The 19,011-nt window shown below is 41.4% G+C and overlaps 1 protein-coding gene across 4 annotated transcripts in view; it reads left to right on the top strand.

Annotated features, from left to right (window-relative positions):
* Nucleotides 1-8,087: 8,087 nt before the first annotated feature.
* Nucleotides 8,088-19,011, top strand: part of ptprdb (protein tyrosine phosphatase receptor type Db) — a 188,015-nt gene continuing 177,091 nt past the window's right edge. For all 4 annotated transcript variants that reach the window (XM_075462768.1, XM_075462766.1, XM_075462767.1 and 1 more), the window contains exons 1-2: nucleotides 8,088-8,181; nucleotides 8,359-8,472. The gene's annotated coding sequence lies outside the window, so the exon portion shown is untranslated. The remainder of the gene's footprint in view (nucleotides 8,182-8,358; nucleotides 8,473-19,011) is intronic.

Below are 19,011 nucleotides of genomic sequence, written 5' to 3'. Positions count from 1 at the left end.
GGCAGTCTTCGATCAGGCCATTGCGACTAAGTGATCAATCTATTTCGACCAACCAGATCGGACCTTTTGAAAGGATGTTGGTCTTCCAAACCTCTGTTTTGTATGTAAAAGCATAAATATGTGTAAGCAAATAGCACTTTGGTATTTCATGGGAAAGTTTTTTCTGTGTTTGCATTTGCCAGGCGAGAAGAATACCAAAGGCTTAAAAAAGCTCAAACTTCATGTTTGCTTCATTCCTCCTTTTCCTTAGTTTCCCTCAGGTTCATATTATGCGCTGTTGTTTAAACAGCTGACATTTTACCAATGTTTACAGAGGTTTCATTATGGCGGCTGCTGGTGCTGTGTTCACCTCGCTCTGTTTTTAGCTCCCTTTCAGGTCAAAATATACTGTAACTTTGTTAAGATCTATGGCATTTATTTTGTTTATTTTGCTTCCAATCCCTCTGGCAAGCTGAGTTGAAACAGGGTGATTCATGAAAGAGAATTAAGATTGACAGGTGGATACAGATTCGAGACAGGGTGCATAGCAATAAGATTCATCACTTCAAAATCCAGGTTTACCTAAACCTACTGAAGGGTCTTAAACCCAGAGAGTCTTAAATAAAATGCTCTGGAGCCTACACAGCTTTCACAAGCAAAAGAAAGAGTCTGAAACTTTAAATCCAGAGTATAAAGAATTTCTAATATGCACTTCTGCCCTCCTATACTTCCTCTGTGTGTCCTTTCAAGGAGAAATGAAAATGAACAGATTGATTCATTTTCATCCACTGACACACTCCTCTTTGAACGGCTTTGTCTTTTAGTGAACAGTTTTATGTATTTAATAATTGATATTACAAAAGGATAAAACTAGAATGTTATAGATCACACACTGTGGAAGGTCTGATCAATTTTTCAACACATTTATCACAAGAACACTTGAATTAGCCCACAACCACATGTGTGTGTGTGTGTGTGTATATATATATATATATATATATATATATATATATATATATATATATATATATATATATATATATATATATATATATATATATATATATATATATATATATATATATATATATATATATATATATATATATATATATATATATATATATATATATATATATATATATATATATATATATATATATATATATATATATATATATATATATATATATATATATATATATATATATATATATATATATATATATATATATATATACACACACATTCGGATACACAAAGTTATACAAGTACAAAGCTGACACACGCACGGGCACACATTTCATCCCACATGCTCTGTAAATAGAGAGCAGGATGTTGCAGACATTTGGGTGCACGGACAAACAAGAGATGCTCCTTGTGAGAGAGAATGAGAGCGAAAAAGAAAGCAAAGGAGAAAGAAGGAGAGGTAGAGACAGAGAAACACACAGGAGAAGAGAGCTGGGGGTAGGTGGACAGATGAAGTGGTGACTCAGGAATGAGATATGAAAAGAAAAGATTCAGCACTTGGAATTATTCCCCTCCTCCTCCCCTTTTCTCCTCTTTCCAGAAAGGTACAGATAGTTATGGATCTCACCCTTGTTCTACTTACTCTGCATCCATCTCAACCCCCACCCCACACACTAACTGGTTCTTTCCTCACCCCCCAACCCCCCCACCACCCCATGTAACTAGCAGCAATCACCAAGCAGTCAGCAATGCAGTTAATAAAATGAAAATATTCACGAGATGGGACACCAGCCATCTACTGGCAGAATTCTTAATATAAAGTTAGAATACAAAAGTCAGATAAAGAATAATATGAGCGCAATAAAATATGACAGTGGTTGGCACAAAAAGGGATCTGGTTTTAAAGTGAAATATTGCACCCACAAAATGTTTGTGCCTTTTATTAGTGTCGTATTCCAGTGATGATTATGTAATTGTGGACCAAGATCTGTCTGGGGACGGAATAAAATGCATATATTTCATCCTAATAGATGAGGATAACTTTTTATGAAAAAGCCAGACCTGCCAGTTCGTCTAACATTGTATGGAACGATAAACTAATTTTCCTATGAGGAGTTAATGACTCATAATAGCCTTTGGTTGAATACAATTTCTTTTTGTGTTATTTGTTTAAGATCTAGAATGGCACTTCACTAGTGGCAGCTCATGACAGTAACTTTGAACATATTGTGTCTTTCTTTGTATCTTGATGAGTTTTTTTTCTGTGAAAATACTGATTTTCTTTGAAACATTTTTTTTTTATGCTGGTTTGGATGCTGCACTGCCGGAATGATCTGTTATGATCTTTACATCTGTTATGGTGTGTAACCATGCCAACGGGGAAGTCATTTGCATATGGGAGCAGCTAAATAAGCTTTCCAAAAGCCCAATTAATGCCTGGGATAAGATGCCAAATCCAGAAGAATCGGAGAGGACATGTTGAGGATGCAGAGCAGGAACAAAGCTGAGAAAAAGGAGGAGGAAGTTTCAACTAGTTCTCCCACTGATCATCATAGGAAATGTGAGATCACTCGCAGATAAAATGGTCGAGATCGAAGCTCTCATTAAGCCGCAGCAGGAATAATGGGCCTCATGCAAGAACCATTCGTACGCACAGATTTGTTCTTAAATCGTCCGTACGAGTGAATTTGCGCATTCACTAATCTTTTCGTATTTTACGTTTTCTTTCAGGTACGAACAGAATTTACGAGTGATCCAGACCTGTCGTATGAGTTTTGTAAAATTGTCCGCTGTTATTCAAATCAAGTTTGCTTGACTAATGGATTGTATATTTAATTACTTTGAAGAAAACATAAATAAATATACATTATATATAATAATGCTGACATTATTCTGTTTGACTTAAATTGTGCACTAATTGAAGGTTCGTTTGAATCTGTATATAACAAGGTCAATGGGAAGCGTAACCAGCGGCTGTCTTGCTACTTTTGGATGCCTTAGTGCGTCAGGCTCTTGGAAGAGAGCGTGTAGACATGTGGAGACAGATGAATGGCTGACATCGCGATTAAGATTCCCAAGGACTGTCCTGCTACAAATATGCAGCTTGCTAGAGCCACAACTCCAGAGAAAAACATGCAGATCAAACCCAATTCCACCACACGTCCAGGTCCTCATCACCCATGGATTTTTGGCCACTGGAACCTTTCAGAGCGAGATTGGAGACAGATCGGGGGTGTCCCCGTCATCTGTGAGTCGTGCGCTCCCCTTGGTCATCAAAATTCTCTTCAGTTTATCACCCATGGTACATCAAATTCCCATACGCCGCTGTCCAACAAGTACAAATTAAGAGGGACTTTCATCCCGTGGCTGGACTGCCAATCATAATTGGAGCACGAGACACATATACACATCAAAACACCCGTGCTGTCGTGGAGCGTACTGAGCTGAAGGCCAGGTGGGTGTGTCTCGATACCTCGTTCATGGCGCAATATTGCCATGAACGATGGTCTCCACCTGAACCAGCCCAGGCAGACCAGAAGGTGTGGTGCCAGAAGACCCCCCTCATGGACCACCCCATCAAAGAGCCATCATGATGAGGCAACAACTGATTGCACAGCTTTAGTTGCAGTCATCGATCGCCTGCCCATGGCGAGACGTTTTTTTTAAGCCATTTTCATGTCAAACCATTTATTTTTTTATTTCGGTGACATGGTATTAACAGCACTCGAAATTGCTTCCCATTTCTTTGCTTTAGCAGGTCCCGTAATTCCACTGCTGACACTGCTAAAAATGACAGATTTTCCCTTTTGGATCTCTGAAAGCAGAACTTCAGTCTCAGAGCCCCTAAAGTTGTTCTTTTTGCGCCTTGATGCCGTTTTCATGACTCAACACTCAACACTGCCTGGCACAGGAGCGAGGAAGCACAGCCTTATATGGTATAATTTAGGGCGTGGAGTATGCAAGTCTACTATCCTCGTACACGTGCACTTAGATACGCACGAGTGGGATTCATCATTTACGCAGGTATTTACACACTTTTTCCGAAGTTAAGAGCGCTTGTTGAATCTGACGTGGCGTGTTCTTACGAGACCTTACAAAAAAAGTAAGAGAAATTTAGAATAAAAATATGAAAATGTTCTTGCATGAGGCCCATTGTGTCCTTCATCAAGACATGGCCCAGGAATGATCAACTGATTTTTTTTTTTTATGTAATTTTGTTAACCATAACTATGACATATCAATTATCAGTATCAATTAGTTAATGCCGCAGTAAGAAAATTTCCCTTCAGGTAAAATATTGCAGACATAATCCTGAAGGGATTATTCTAATTCATTTGTATATTTCTGATCATTCATTTATGTATAATTGAAATGTATACAGCCATGTAAGTGTGCTGCTTTTATTGTGTTGGTATAGTTTGTTTCACATGTTTTTATAACTTACACAGAGGATTTCCCTGATGAAAATGTGTAGCTGAGGTGGTAAACCACCCACGTGTTGACACTTCTTTTTCTAATCACTAAGTATAGAATAGCATAACAATAGTCATGATAATGTAAAACAATGCAGCTGCTCAAAAACAAATAATTTACCAAAATTATTAGATACAAATGGAACAATATTTTTCAAAAATATAACCAATTTGTTGAGCTACATCTTTTTTCTCTAGGTCAAAGTCAAGTTCATTCACATAGCACGTTTAAAAACAAAAAAAATTGGCCAAAGTGCTTCACAGTTAATAAAAGTTTACAGCCGACAGCAAGGTTATAAAATAATAGAAATATAGAAACCAATACATGACAATAAAAACTATTTCTAAATTTAGATGTCGTACTCCGCTTGAGTTGAAAGCCAATGAGAAGAGATGATACTTTAGCAATGACGTAAAATAACTCTAAATGCAATAAAACAATCTGTGCTGTGTATAATAGTGTGTTTTATGTGCATTTGGTAGGACCCAGGCATGGGGTTTGAATCCTGCTCAATGTATGTGAATAACCACTGACCCTCTGGTGGATCTAGTCTGTAGTCCGTATGCAAAATATTGACATAGCAACTGTCAAGTGGACAATTGCTTTGTGCGCTACCTTTTTAAGAATGTTCAAGTTTGTCATTTGGCTGTCGTCATCTTGGGTAAGGCAAAGTGTAAGGGAGTGTAAGATCTGATTGAGAATCCAATGACGCCTGTTAATCAAAGTGTGCCATGATCTTAATAATACCCTAACTTTAAGCTATAATACTCAACTCAACTCAACTTTATTTATATAGCCTTTTAACACAGCCGTGGCTGAAACAAAGTGCTGTACAACACAAAATACAAGGCATAAAACACAAGAACAATGCAATAGAATGCAATAATAGAATTCACATGGGATAGCTATACAAAAGATTCACACTTTGTTCAGTTCTCATGGAGAATAAAGTCAGCTATATAGACCAAACTAGCTTATTGTATTAGACATGTTTATTTATGCTTTGAAATCAGTCATTTCAACAATGGGGTCCACGAGGATCGACTTGCTTTTGCCACAGGTGGTAATTGGGCCATTGGGTGAGTGGTGCCTGGTTGACTGGTCACCAATCCATCACTGGGCTAAGACAGAGACACAAAACGACACAAACAACCACAGATGCTCACACTTACTCCTCGGGTGAATTGAGGATCACCAATTACCCGAACATGCATGTTTTTGGATGGTGGGAGGAAGCCAGAGTACCCGGACAGGACCCACGCATACAAAGGGAGAACATGCCAGGAAACCTCTTAAAGGGGAACTCCGGGGCATTTGAAGCGCGTTTCCATTGCTAGAGGTTGTCAAATACTGATAGTAGGACACAGACAGGTGCAAATCTGCGCTCCCTGTGTGGAGATCGCGCTGTTCGCACAGCGTGTCATGCGAGGCTAATACGTGGTGGCTAAGGGGCAACTGCTAACCCTTCCACGTAAAACAACAACTTGCACACTGCAGAAACGTCACACCACTTTATAAACCATCCGACAATAAAGTCACAAGCCTTACCATCAAAACCAAATGCATGGTTCTCACATTACTGGCATGGGGACGTTACAAAACAACTTTATAAACAGCATGTAACTCACCGGCTGGTTGTAGGCTCGCGCATGTGAAAGCCCAAAAGAATCGATGGATGATAATCCCATACAAAACAATTATATTCTCTAGAAAAACTGCGCTCAAGTATTTAAAACATTACAACAATATTACTGGGCATGTATTGTTGTAATGTTTTAAATACTTGAACGCAGTTTTTCTAAAGAAAATAATTGTTTTGTATATGGGATTATCGTCCATCGACTCTTTTGGGCTTTCACATGCGCGAGCCTACAACCAGCCGGTGAGTTACATGCTGTTTATAAAGTTGTTTTGTAACGTCCCCATGCCAGTAATGTGAGAACCATGCATATGGTTTTGATGGTAAGGCTTGTGACTTTATTGTCGGATGGGTTATAAAGTGGTGTGACGTTTCTGCAGTGTGCAAGTTGTTGTTTTACGTGGAAGGGTTAGCTCTTGCCCCTAGCCACCACGTATTAGCCTCGCATGACAGGCTGAGCGAACAGCGCGATCTCCACACAGGGAGCGCAGATTTGCACCTCTCTGTGTCCTACTATCAGTATTTGACAACCTCTAGCAATGGAAACGCGCTTCAAATGCCCCGGAGTTCCCCTTTAATGTGAGGCAACAGTGCAAATCACCACGCCACTGTGCAGCGCTTCTTTATAAATCTCAAAGGGAAATATTAATGTTGCAGGATGCATTTTTCTCACAAGTAATTAACTCAGAAAAAAAAAGAACAAATAAATAGATACACACACACAGATATTTTAATATATGTATACAATGTGTTGCATTCTTCTTTTGGGTCAGCTTTGCTGGGAAAAGCTGGGTTTATATTGCTGTTTTTTATTAATATTCAAATGACGTTGAAAATAAAAATCTAATGGAAACCCCATAGTTAGAAAAATAAAAACTATAATGTGGGAAAAAAAAGTTTATGCTCACTTGTGGAGATTCTTGTCTGTTTCAAAGAAGACTTGATGCCCCTAAGCCTTAGAGGGAATGAAAACATCTTGGTGAATAATGTCTGACCTGACAGAGATTAACGTGATGTGACTCACAGCTGTTTCTGCTCTCAGCTGGCAAAAAGAAAAGATCCCATGAGTATTTTCCTTGACATGATACAACAGCTCATTAAAGTAATTCCTGAAGAACAGCTCTTTCCCTTTTACTTTTGTGGATGTCCCCCGCAGCTATTCTTTCATTTTTTTTCCTCCAAGAGGTTTGTCTCTGCTCAGGACAACTACTTCTTCTTCTGAATTACAGTCCCAAGTGTAGCGTATACCACCAGATGGTGACATCACACAACTCTTTTTTTTTTTTTTTTTGAAAAGGTCACTTTGGATTTGTTTTGCTGATTAAAAGAAACTAGTTGCAAATTATTAGATATGTGTGAAATGCTTTGAATATATACAAAAAGTTTTGAATTTAAGATAAAATCTTGATCAAACGAGACAAATACTTAAAGTTAGACTGAATTAACTTATTATTGTGCACATCTCAGGGGGCTATAAACACATGCACAAATAAGGACAGAAGAGTATATCATGCCTTTATCTGTGTCGGCTCAGTAGGGATAAATACTAGAGTAGCAATGTTGATTAGACAAGACTGAGTATTTGAAAGCAGTATAGAATGCCTCAGAGTTGCTGCATTGTGTTCCGATATATTTGGGAAATTTATCTGATGCCTGAATGTTCTTTTTTTATTATCATTATTATTATTATATTAAGATTTCCACTATAAACTCATCCAGGAAAGGCACAAACCGGTGCCTAAATATGGAGGTTTCCTGTGACGAGGTATTTTATTGTTTTACTATTTTATTTTATTGTAACATTAACCAGTAGAATAGGGAAGACACATACTCTATTAAGATCTTTTACGAGTCCACGCTGTGTATTTTCTGGAGGAAAGATGGTCTGTGTTCACAAGTTGACCCACTTGAGTAACTTTGAAGTGGTGAATATTTTTTGCTCGTTTGTGTGGATCGTCTCCCTCCGCTGCCTCCTCGTGCCTCTCCCTCCCTCTCCTCCGCCGCTTATCTCCGCGCGCATCGTCAGCACTAGTTTGAAGTCAAATCTGACAGCCGCTGCCTTGCCCGCTCCGTTTACCGTCTCCTTTACTCTCCGACGGTCATCCCGTCTATTTGAAAAGGTATAGCCTTGGTTAAGTGACCTAAACACGTATTAATATTGATGTAGTTTTTTTTTTTTTTTTTTTTTTATTTGGCAGGTGGGCTGGCGACTGAGCTTGTTTTGCCGCCCGGGATGCGCGAGCCTGTGGGTTGACGAGCTTTTCTCTCAAACGTGGTCTCACCTTCTCTCTTCGCAGCTCAGTCGGGACTGTGGGACCGCATCTGGTGGCTGTCTACAACTTGGGGTGAAGAAAGACGCAAGAAAACTCCTCGGAATTCTCCGTACACCGAGCGCTGATCCGGATTTTGTGGTGAGCACTCTTTGACTTTGGCCAGTGATTTCAATTTGAATCCTTTGCATCTCTCTTCTCATAAAGTGCTCCACCGGATACGTTGCACGGAGCTGCCCCCGGCGCGTGCGGGCTAAATAACTCGATGGGGCTCTTGTTTGGTGTCAAATAATCAAAGGAAAACACTTATTTTGAGTGTTTCTCCAATTGTTCTCACATTCCAACAGCAGGGACGGAGCCTGTTAACGCTGCTCCTCCGCTGCCCTCTTTCACAATCGAGCCCCCTGGCAGCGAAGCTCCCCGCTTATTATGCATATATGAATTCAATGTTGCCATTTGTGGCAGTTACTAGTATTGACAGTATTTCTATCACGGAGGGTGTACAGAGCAAAAATGATGCCGGACGGAGTGTGGGGAAGAGGAGAGGTGAGTAGTGTGAGGGGAAAGAAACATTTGAGGCGTCCCTTGGAGAAATGCTGCTTCCTTTCTTTTATTAGAAGCGTTTTATTAGTCATTTATGCCTGTAAAGTGATGACATTATCCCAGACTGCGCTGCAGACTCTTCTTAATATGCCATTATTGTCAGTTCCATTAGATGTAGAGTGACATTCTACAGTATTCCTGACCGTACTGAGAGAAGAAATCTATGGGGCCATTTGCTGCTTTTATTGTCCTGTTTATCAATTAAGCTTGTCTATAATGGAGATATCACACTTCCTCCAACATAAAACATTACTCTCCCACACACCATCCGTTAGCATCTCACCTCCCACATAGCCACACTTGCTGTCCACAGCCGATTATCTGGTTATATGCCACCATTTGAGCTAATAGAGAGCCCCTACTTAGTGTAATGACATCTCGATCTGTCAGCCTGTGTACAACAGAGGGTTGCTGAAAGGCTCATAAGCCGTGTCATCAAGGGCAAATTGAGAGGCCATAAAGACACCGAAGACAAGACAAAGTGCCTGTGGAGGTTGTCTGAGTAGTTTGCTGATGTGTTTTATTGTCCAAGTACAGTATGGAGCCATCATTGTAAAGCATGTACCCAGAAATGTGTGTCTTTGGTGTATTGTGTGTGTGTGTGTGAGTGTGTGTGTGATGGAGAAATAGAGAATTGGATTTGCTCAGTCGTGTGTGCAAGTAAAGAATGAGTGAGCAGAAAGAAAAGAGAGGCAGAGAGAGATTATGCTAACGCAAAGTTTTAGAGGAAAAAGAAAACCCATGTAAGCAGTTTTTCTTTCAGCTTATATGTTCGCATGTCTGTCTGTCACAGTCATCACTAACACACAGTAAGGTTCCTCCAGCGTAAGGCTACTATGAAAGAGGGATGCTGCTTATTTTAGCTTAGCTTTCTGACTGCGAGCACCAAGGCGGAGAGTCTAAGAGGATGGATCAAACAAGACCACTGACTCAAATTTAGGCAGCTCAGGAGCCGGGCAACTCGAGACAGTTGAGGGTCCACCGTAGTGTGTCTCCATCAGGCTCTTGCTGTGTTGGAAAATTGAACCAAAACAAAACAAAAAAGCAGTAAATAATAACATATCCCCAGTGGGTGTAATGATGTATCAAAGCAAATTCATTTCATCGGAAAGTGTCCAATGTCATCCCTCCTCCATTTACCTCCTGCACTCTGTTTAGATGAGTTTCGGTCTGGATTTCATGCAGATGTTTCAGCAGAGAATTCGAGCCTCGCTGTGGACAAGGCCAGCTATCATGCAATGAACCAATCATTTAGCCTCTGCCACCCCCATCAGTTTTTCCTGTCAGGTGAAAATGAGATGTATTCTCAGATGACGTGGCTGATGTGGTGTCACTGATGGCAGTCCAGATGATTATGATGACAGCGTTGTTATCGCTCCTCTTAATGATAGTTGTTATGCTGATGATCTGAATATCGCATATAATGATATTAAATACAAACAAATGACAAATGAAAGAAAAATCTTGAACCCTTCACCCCCACAATTAGGGGATTGGTTGGCTCTGTGGTTGTCCTTTTTGCGGCCATGTTTTGTGTTCGCTTGGGCGGGAGGTTCCAAGCGATCGATTCTCTCCAAATGAAACTTTTCTGTCCTGACGAGGCTCGTCGCCTCAGGAAGGCCGCGACCCCATTCATAGAGCAACGGAGCCCACTGCGTGCTTTTGATGAGCGTGAAGATGAGATGATTCATAGCTGTAGCCTACATCTCATTCTCCAGATGGCAACCCAGCTTTTGGATCAGCTTGTTAGACACTACCACCATCATGAAAACACCAAACGAAGGAGTATCTTTGCGAGGAATTCTGCTCCATTCCTACAGCAGAGTTGCACAGACGTGTAGAATCAGTTCCAAGGCACTTTGAAGCTGTTGCAGCAGCAAATGGCGGTCCAGCACCTTTGTAAAACTTTTTTCATACAGTACATGCCCTCATATTTCCATTAATCTGATAGTAACTGACTATGTCAGGGTAATTATACTTGGTCAGACCGAGACGTCTCTACACGTCACAAGTCAGAACTGCATTGCGTTACATTAATTAATTCAACATATATCTGCTTTTTTGGGAGGGGCATCCACCCAAATTAGAATGTAAATATCTAAATAGATGGCTGTTCAAACTATCATGCATTGTGTTTTTTTCTACCATTATTAGTTGCAGCACTTTAGGGTTTTTTCACAAAACGATCGGGAGGGTGGACCGCTGAATTTTCACATTTTGGGCTAAGAGCTGCAGCTTCACCTCTCCATCTGACACACTCCAACCACGATTTGCAAAGAGTTGGTTCTACAGAGTGCAAAGCAAAAGGTAATGTTTTTCTCGAGCAGACATTTATGCCTGTCTGCTACTTTACTGTGGGTTTGATAAAAAGCTTGCAGACAAGCAGAAAGTATATTTAGCTGCTCCTGGCTGTTGATTAAACATCTTACCCAATCACAGCACACTTAAGGCTGATATCAGGCTCATATCCTATGACTGTCCAAATTCAATTCAAGTCACTCACGCTCCCCACAGAGTGACTGCTGCATCTGCCCCTAGTTATCTAAATTCAGTCATTCCGGCTCATGCTTCTTCTTGACCCCTGCGTTCCTCTCAGGAACATAAACCGGCACCCTCAGGCCCAAAGTAGTCATTTGCGATTCCAGGATGGTGGAACAAGCTACCACATGCTATCAGAGCAGGTCCGTCCTTCTCTGCCTTCAAAAATCTCTTCAAAACCCATCTCTTATGAGAACACCTCCTTCCTATAATGCCTCTATCACCCTTACAAGCCTAGTTTGCACTTTCTTACACTTCTCCGCACTTGCATTGTACGGCTGCTCTACTTGTACTCAGTCGTTATGATTTAGTGCTTAATCTATGGGCCGGGGTGTCGTGCTTCTCTGAAGCTTGATTGTTGTTCCTCACATGTGAGTCGCTTTGGATAAAAGTGCTCACGAGATGACGAAATGTATATGTAGATGTAAATATCAATAGTCATTGGCTGCATGGCATTGCGTGCTGTAGAAGAAGCCGGGTACTTTACCCACAGTTGATTTGCTGTCGATTCTCGAGCAAATGGCAAATGTTGCATGTGTGCTTTGGCTCTCTCTTAACAGTTGAGGGTAAGCCTGAGTGAAGCCTTGACGAACATAATTGTAGAAAAGACAAATGTCTTAAAGACTAAAAACTGTCAATTCAACAGATTGATGGAGCCATTATTGCCAGGCATTGCGTGCCTGAAACGGGTTTGGCACTTTATGTTTTTTCTTTAATTTGTCCCCCATCTGTAGGTAGGTAGCTGCATTACGTCATGGTTATAATGGTGTTACTCTGCTGCAGTCATGAGTCGGGGAGCTACATCTTGCATCGGAATGAGATTAAAAAGACGTTCTTTTCCTTCGGTGCTCCGCTTTCTGACAGCTGTGTAACTTCCAGTATGTTCGAACAGACACAAACACCAGGTTAAGGAGCTTTTTGCAAAATGTAGACAAGCTGAGTATCTTTTGCTTGACAGATGGGCGCTAATTGTATTAATTGCTATTAAGATGGCGGACTGGCACCGCTACAGTCATGAGAACCTGACAATCCATGCAAAATGGTAGCGGCATGCAAAACAAATCCTGATTTTTTTCCATGTGACAGATTGTGAGGGTTTTTTCTTTTTCTTTCTTTCTTTCTTTCTTCCGCTTGCTGTTTGTTCTCCCAGATGCACTCTTGATAAATCACACATAGCAGCACATGCACATTCACACGCATGATATTAATCCCAACATGGACAGATTTGACAAATAAAGCACTGAACTCATCTCAACAATACCAAGTTACAGACACATCTCCTTCCATAATTAGCCAAAACCTTCTTGGAGGCATCCACCCATTCTGTCAAGCCGTGCGTGGCCTTGGGTTTAAAAATAGCCGAGCACAAACAGAAATACACACACAGAGTTTTAGCAGGGACAGCCCCGGTGTGCTGGCACCAAACCAAAGAAGTGGCGATAACAAGGTTGAAGTTAGTCAGGGTTTTTTTTGCCGGGTCTCAAGCCTTCATGCACCGTTTTCTAAACCTGATTCATCCCAAAATGAGATGTTTTTCCAAAGTAAGGAGATGAAAGTAAGGAGAAAAAACACACTCTCTGCCTGTGTTTCCCTTCCTTTCCCTCTCTTTTTCTTTCCCTTGCCAGTTACAGTTGAGCCCCCACCCCACCCAACGCTCACACACACACACACACACACACACATACCCACCCACCCCTTTATTACTCTCATACTCACACACTATCTGTTTCACACCCAGTTCCTTCCTCCCATTCTCTCACATCTCTCTCCTCCCCTGGCACCTCGATGTGTTTCTCTTTAATTGAGATGCATTTCAATGTGGTGCAAATTAGCTTTCTACAGCTCAAGTCTAAACTCGTCCGTGTGTGTGTGCCCGTGCGTGTGTGCGTGCGCTGGTGTGTGTATGCGAAGAGAATTCCCACAGTTGAAAGTGAAGGCGCTACCTTCCTGTTCATTTCTCCATCTCGTCTTCTGATGCCTCCTCTCTCCCACAAACTCGCATTTTTCAATACAGCTTTCAATACAAAATAGCTTTTTTTGGACTCTGTTCATTTGTGCCTTTTGGCTGGATGGGTTTATTTGGCGCCCCTCTATGGATTTGGATTCTGAGATGCCTCTGAGAGATAACGGTGCATGGAAGCTCATTAGGGAGAAGGACCGAAGTAAGGGGGGGTCACAAAGGTTATAAAGTCATGTATCAGTTATGCAGTGCTTGTCTTACTTTTTCCCAATTTGATCTTGTGCTGTTATGCTAAAGACCCTGGTGCTGGTGCACAGTGAGGCATTACCTGATAACTCAGGAGTATATGACTGATTTCGCAATTGATAGAATGCTAAAAAGAGTTTCTGAGTAAAGCAATGAAACTTTTTTTTTAATTAACAGTTTGTGTTGAGTTCCCCCTTTCTTCAGGAAACTTGCACGTTATCTAGAAATTAGAGCAGCGATTCATAACCTGGGGGGTTCACAACACAACATGTTGATGATTAAAAATCTCTGGGGTTTTGGCGTTATTAACAACAAAGTGGTGAAATTGAAACAAAAGCAGTTCAAAATTACTTTCTAATTTAGGCTCCTTTTTTATCATGAAACTATTTGAAACCTCGGGCTGGACTGCAGATACAACCTGTCACACAGGACCACAAATAGACCTGAAAATGGGAAATTACATCCGTATGACCAACAAAGTCAACCCTCGCTCCATTTAGGAGTTCACGTTTCAGGACTTAAACGGAAACAAAATCTTGTCCCGAAAGGATTTCAAAATCAGGAAAAATACGGCCTCAGGTGAACGTCAGCACATGATGTAACATATCAACAGAAATAATGAGTAAAAATGCAGAAACTGTGTGTGTGAAACAAAGCACAGGTTTACAGGCACATGTTTTATGCACAGCTATCTTAAGTTTCTGCCTCAGTATTTCATTTGGGCTGAGGTTTGGTACTTTGACTGGGTCAGGGTAACACCTTAAAGGGATAGTTCGCCTCTTTTGACATGAAGCTGTATGACATCCCATACTAGCAATATCGTTTATGAACATTTTCTTACCCCCCCCCTTCGTGATACGAAGGGAGAGAAAATAGCGCCAAGCGATTGTGAGCTCTGACTTTTTCTGGATGAACGATTTTGTGATGCAAATGTATTACTCTTTTGAACACATATTGTTTTGAGAAGCAAAACGCTTTATTTTTGTGGCCCCAGCCAACTAGCCGGACTACCTTCGTCAACGCCAAAATGAAGCCGGAACTCGGCTCACAGCACGCAGCGGGGGGTAAGAAGATGTTCATAAATGATGTTGCTAATATGGGATGTCATACAGCTTCATGTCAAAAGAGGCGAACTATCCCTTTAACTTTAGTTCTGTTTCAGCCCTTCTGTCACAGATTTGCTGCCGTGCTTGGGATCGTTGTCCTGTTGCACGAGCCATTTGATGACCAAAGATTTAGCTGTCAGCCTCACATTTGACTCTAGAATCCTTTGGTATACAGAGGAGCTCATGGTGACAGCAGCAATGTTCAATGACAGCAGGGTGGCTGCAAAACAAGCCCAAATCATCACCCCTCCACCACCGCACTTACCAGCTGGTGTTTGGCATGTGTGCTGATGTGCTGTGTTTGTTTTTTTGGTCTTAAAGCTAGCACTGTTCATTGTTATAAAAAATCCCCCAATCTTGTCTCATCTGTCCAAAAAGACTTTTGGATTTGTCTAGATGTAACATTTGCTGCAGTTTCTCTTAACACTGCATGGTCTGACCTTTGGGTGAACTTGATGGGACTTGCTGTGAAGCGACAGTGTTAACCACACCACCATGCAGCCCTATTTTAAACCATATCATGATGGTTTTTTTTTAATCCCTACCTATGGTGTCGTGGTGCCTAAACCTAAACCTAAGTAGTCTAATTTCTTTACCCAACCTAACAATTAAATTAAAAACACAACAGAATGCAGAACACAGCGAGCCCACACCTGACTTGAATTAAACTCTCTTTCTTTGTGTGAATCTTTTCCCCCTTTACAAACCACCAAAGGTCATGTGCGATGTTTCAGAAACTCTGATATGGGTCATATCTGATGGAAGACATACAATGCAGAGTTTTCAGTTGGACGATTTGTCGGCAGGAACCTGGCACGGTGGCTCTTTGTGCCACTTTCTGTGGGTACGTGTGCACATACACGTGTGCGTGTGAGAGAAGGCAAGAAGTCATTAGGGAGAATGATGCTGACAGAGGGGTGACCTTGGGGCTCCCAGTCTTCCTCCTGTCGATGAAAGGGATGACTTAGTGCCTCCCTCCCCATCCATGATGGCTCATTTATTATCATTAGGCACATAGTCAAAATATGCTGCTCAGACCCTCAAGACAGAGTCGTATGTGTTTTGCTGGGCATGCTTGCCTTTGTTTGTGTGTGTGTGTGTGTGTGTGTGTTCCTCATAGTGAGAGACAACAGGACAAAGATAGAAAAGAAATCTTTATCTCTGATGATGAGTGCTACATGTCTGACCATATGTGTTTGTCAATCTGTGTTTGTCACAGGTGCGCTCGGCTTTTAGTTAGTGAACATGTGGTTATCCGTGTTTTGATGGCAGACGTGTTGCCTGTCAGTCCACAACCTCCTGCGAGCTGTGCCTGCCTGCTCGCCATGCTGTATGAATAAGAGCCTGTGCCTCGATAACCATAACCTTACGTCACCTCATTCAGCCAGCGAGCAACCTCGGTGGTATATGGCTACATCAGGGCGGCCTCCGAGCTATCGTTTCTCAGCTTGATGGATGGAGACTTCTGTGGGCCAGTCAATACCCAATCTGAGCCCCACTGTCCTGATTTAAGATACAGCAGCACCCAGGTGACACACTCAGAAGCATGCCACTTTAATCACTCTGAGCATCAACTATACACTGCCAGGATTGGTGTGTGGTTGAGTTAGTGTGTGCCTGGGTGTGTGTATGTGTGTGTATGTGTGTGTGATTGTATTATTATCTCACTCAGTCAAGCGCTGCTGTAATCACACAGCGATCGGCAAGTGCTTGCACTTCTGACAGAGTTAACATTTCTTTATAATGTAGAGGCGCTGACATAAATAACGTATAGGAGGGAGGATTTATGTTATGTGCTGCTGGAATTGTAACAGAACACATACATTATCGAAAAAGACGAACACAATTTGTACCGAGCCTAGCGTGAGCTAAATGTTCCTGTGCAGTAACCCTGCAGCCGACAAAATATGTTTGTACACTAGATATTGCTTTGAAATTGGCAAAATGTCATTTCTGCATGCTCGGAGTCATGACAGCACTGGGGTGTGACATCTTTACGCGACTAAATCCGTTTGGAGAATCAGGTTGGATGGTATTATCAGCTGATTCTGAGCTGTCAAAGACATGTTGCTATGAACATACGCTGAACATGTGCCAGTAAGAGAATTTTGTGAATTTATTATTATAGGCTGAAAAACTTGACTGGGACAACATGGAAATGGTGTCATAATACAGTTTGTGGGACACTTTGTCTGCATTTATTACAAAACTGTCAGAGAACTCATCACAGCAGAACAGACGGTGGTGTCTTCATGCTGAGTTGCTTGCTAGTTTTAGAAGTTATAATTTGTTGTCATTATAATTTGGATCCATTGGCAGAAAAGTAATATATTCACATATAAGAATATAACAATGTGCCTTAGAAAAAAAATCTATTACACATAGAGATGACCCAGGTTCTCTTCCTTGCAGTTATCTGATGTTGCAGTGTCACGTTTGTTTACCTTTTTACAGTTGCCCACGTTGGAAAAACCAAACAGATGTCAGGTTTCTGTGCCCTGGCAAAGCAAATCTGAAGCAAATTTTTGAAAACAATAAACGAGGCAGAGAGGGTTTTGACATAGGCTGTGCTGCTAGCAGTTTTATTTCAGTAGAAGTAGTAGTTGTCCTATCTGGAAATACACCTCGAGGAGTTTAAAAAAAACAAAAACAACAACAACTGTGGTGGACATCTGCAAAAGGAAAAATGATGAGGCCTCTTCTTCTGGAACTTTCATCCGGGACGTCATATCTTCACTGTTTGAGCTCTTACAAAAAGATTAGAATTTTTTGTTATATTTGAACTGTTTTTGTGTTGATATCAGCACTAATTGCACTAGGACAAATCTACCAAATTGTTGAAAGTGACTAAAAGCATTTGAGAGATGAGCAGAAAGCATCACAAAGTTACTATCACTGTTGATGCATGAGCTCAGCCGGACCTGAACCCCACTCTGTACAGTAAAAGGCAGCTGGCAGGTAAAATCTACATAATGTCTGGTCTGATTTGGGTATTTCTGTGACATGGAGCTCTTCCAGGTTTCATTCAAAATATTTCATGGGTGAGGGGTTTGATTCTGGGCGATGTCAGTAAGATCTTGTGATTTATGTGATTTATGATAATGCAGTTTAATGAAATACTTTGAGAAAAATCAATACATTCCATCTCACATCAGCATTAGGTCAGCGGTTACTTTGATATTTAATTCAGCCAACTGCCTTTCTTGAACATGACACAGGTACGCTTAAAAGCCCGGAACAATATTCACTGTAAACATTCTGCAGCGAAAGCTGGAAATTGGAATTTCGGTATGAATATATATTTGTTACGGTAATATAACAAAACACCTTTTTCCAAAATTGTTTTGTACCTGACACCCAAATGAATTGTGCAAGCACGTCAAACCTGCATTAACTTTGCTTCATGCAACAATCACAAAGTCAAAGTGTCTCATGAGTGAATAGGCGGGCAACTGAAACTCAGCACCGTTACGCCTGCAGTTTCTGTTCATGAGCGCATCACGCAGGAGCAAAAAGCTTCAGTGTGTGCGGCAATCAAGAGGAGATTGTGTTTGTATGAGCGAGCGGCCAGGGTATCGCTACTTTATCAGAGAGTAATCTGTTTGTACTGGTTCAAATTGTTCCCTTTTGACAAGTCATCGCTCACATACATGCACTTACTTTCCTGTGTACACACGGAGACTCGCTGGCGCACACGCAGTCACATCCCCTCCCCTCCAGCCCTGCCGCTTTGGCTGTTAGTCTAATTTATGAGGTGCCGTTAATTTGGCCTAAACGCTCGTAGCGAGACCTCCCTCCTCTCGCATCCCTTCATCTCTGCATCCCTCTTTCTCTTCCTCCCTCTCATCAGTCACTCGGCAGAGTAAATCAGAGGGGTGGTATTGCACAGCAGGCAATACACAGACTGGACACCTTGACTAATATACCGCTGTCCTTCTCCCTCCCTGTCTAACTCTCCAGTCATCCTTTTCTCCAAGTCTGCTGCCCACTGCCTAAATCAAATTTGGCTCCCCTCCTTATATTCTTTTTTTCTGCTCTCCTTTTAGATTTGCCTCATCCTAATTTAAGTCTAAACTTCTTCTACCTCTCCTGTGCACCTTTCCTCCTCCTCCACTCCTCTCCTTTCTCCACCTTCCTCCTCCTGTCCTCCTCCACTCTTCCTCTGCTCTCTGTCTTCAATCCCTTACCTCGCTTTGCTCCTCTTTTCCTCCTCCCCCATTTTCCTGT

The sequence above is a fragment of the Odontesthes bonariensis genome, chromosome 4, assembly GCF_027942865.1.
Source record: "Odontesthes bonariensis isolate fOdoBon6 chromosome 4, fOdoBon6.hap1, whole genome shotgun sequence".
Lineage (NCBI taxonomy): Eukaryota > Metazoa > Chordata > Actinopteri > Atheriniformes > Atherinopsidae > Odontesthes > Odontesthes bonariensis.
Note: the sequence above shows the minus strand (reverse complement) of the source record. Positions and strands in the feature narration are given on the sequence as shown.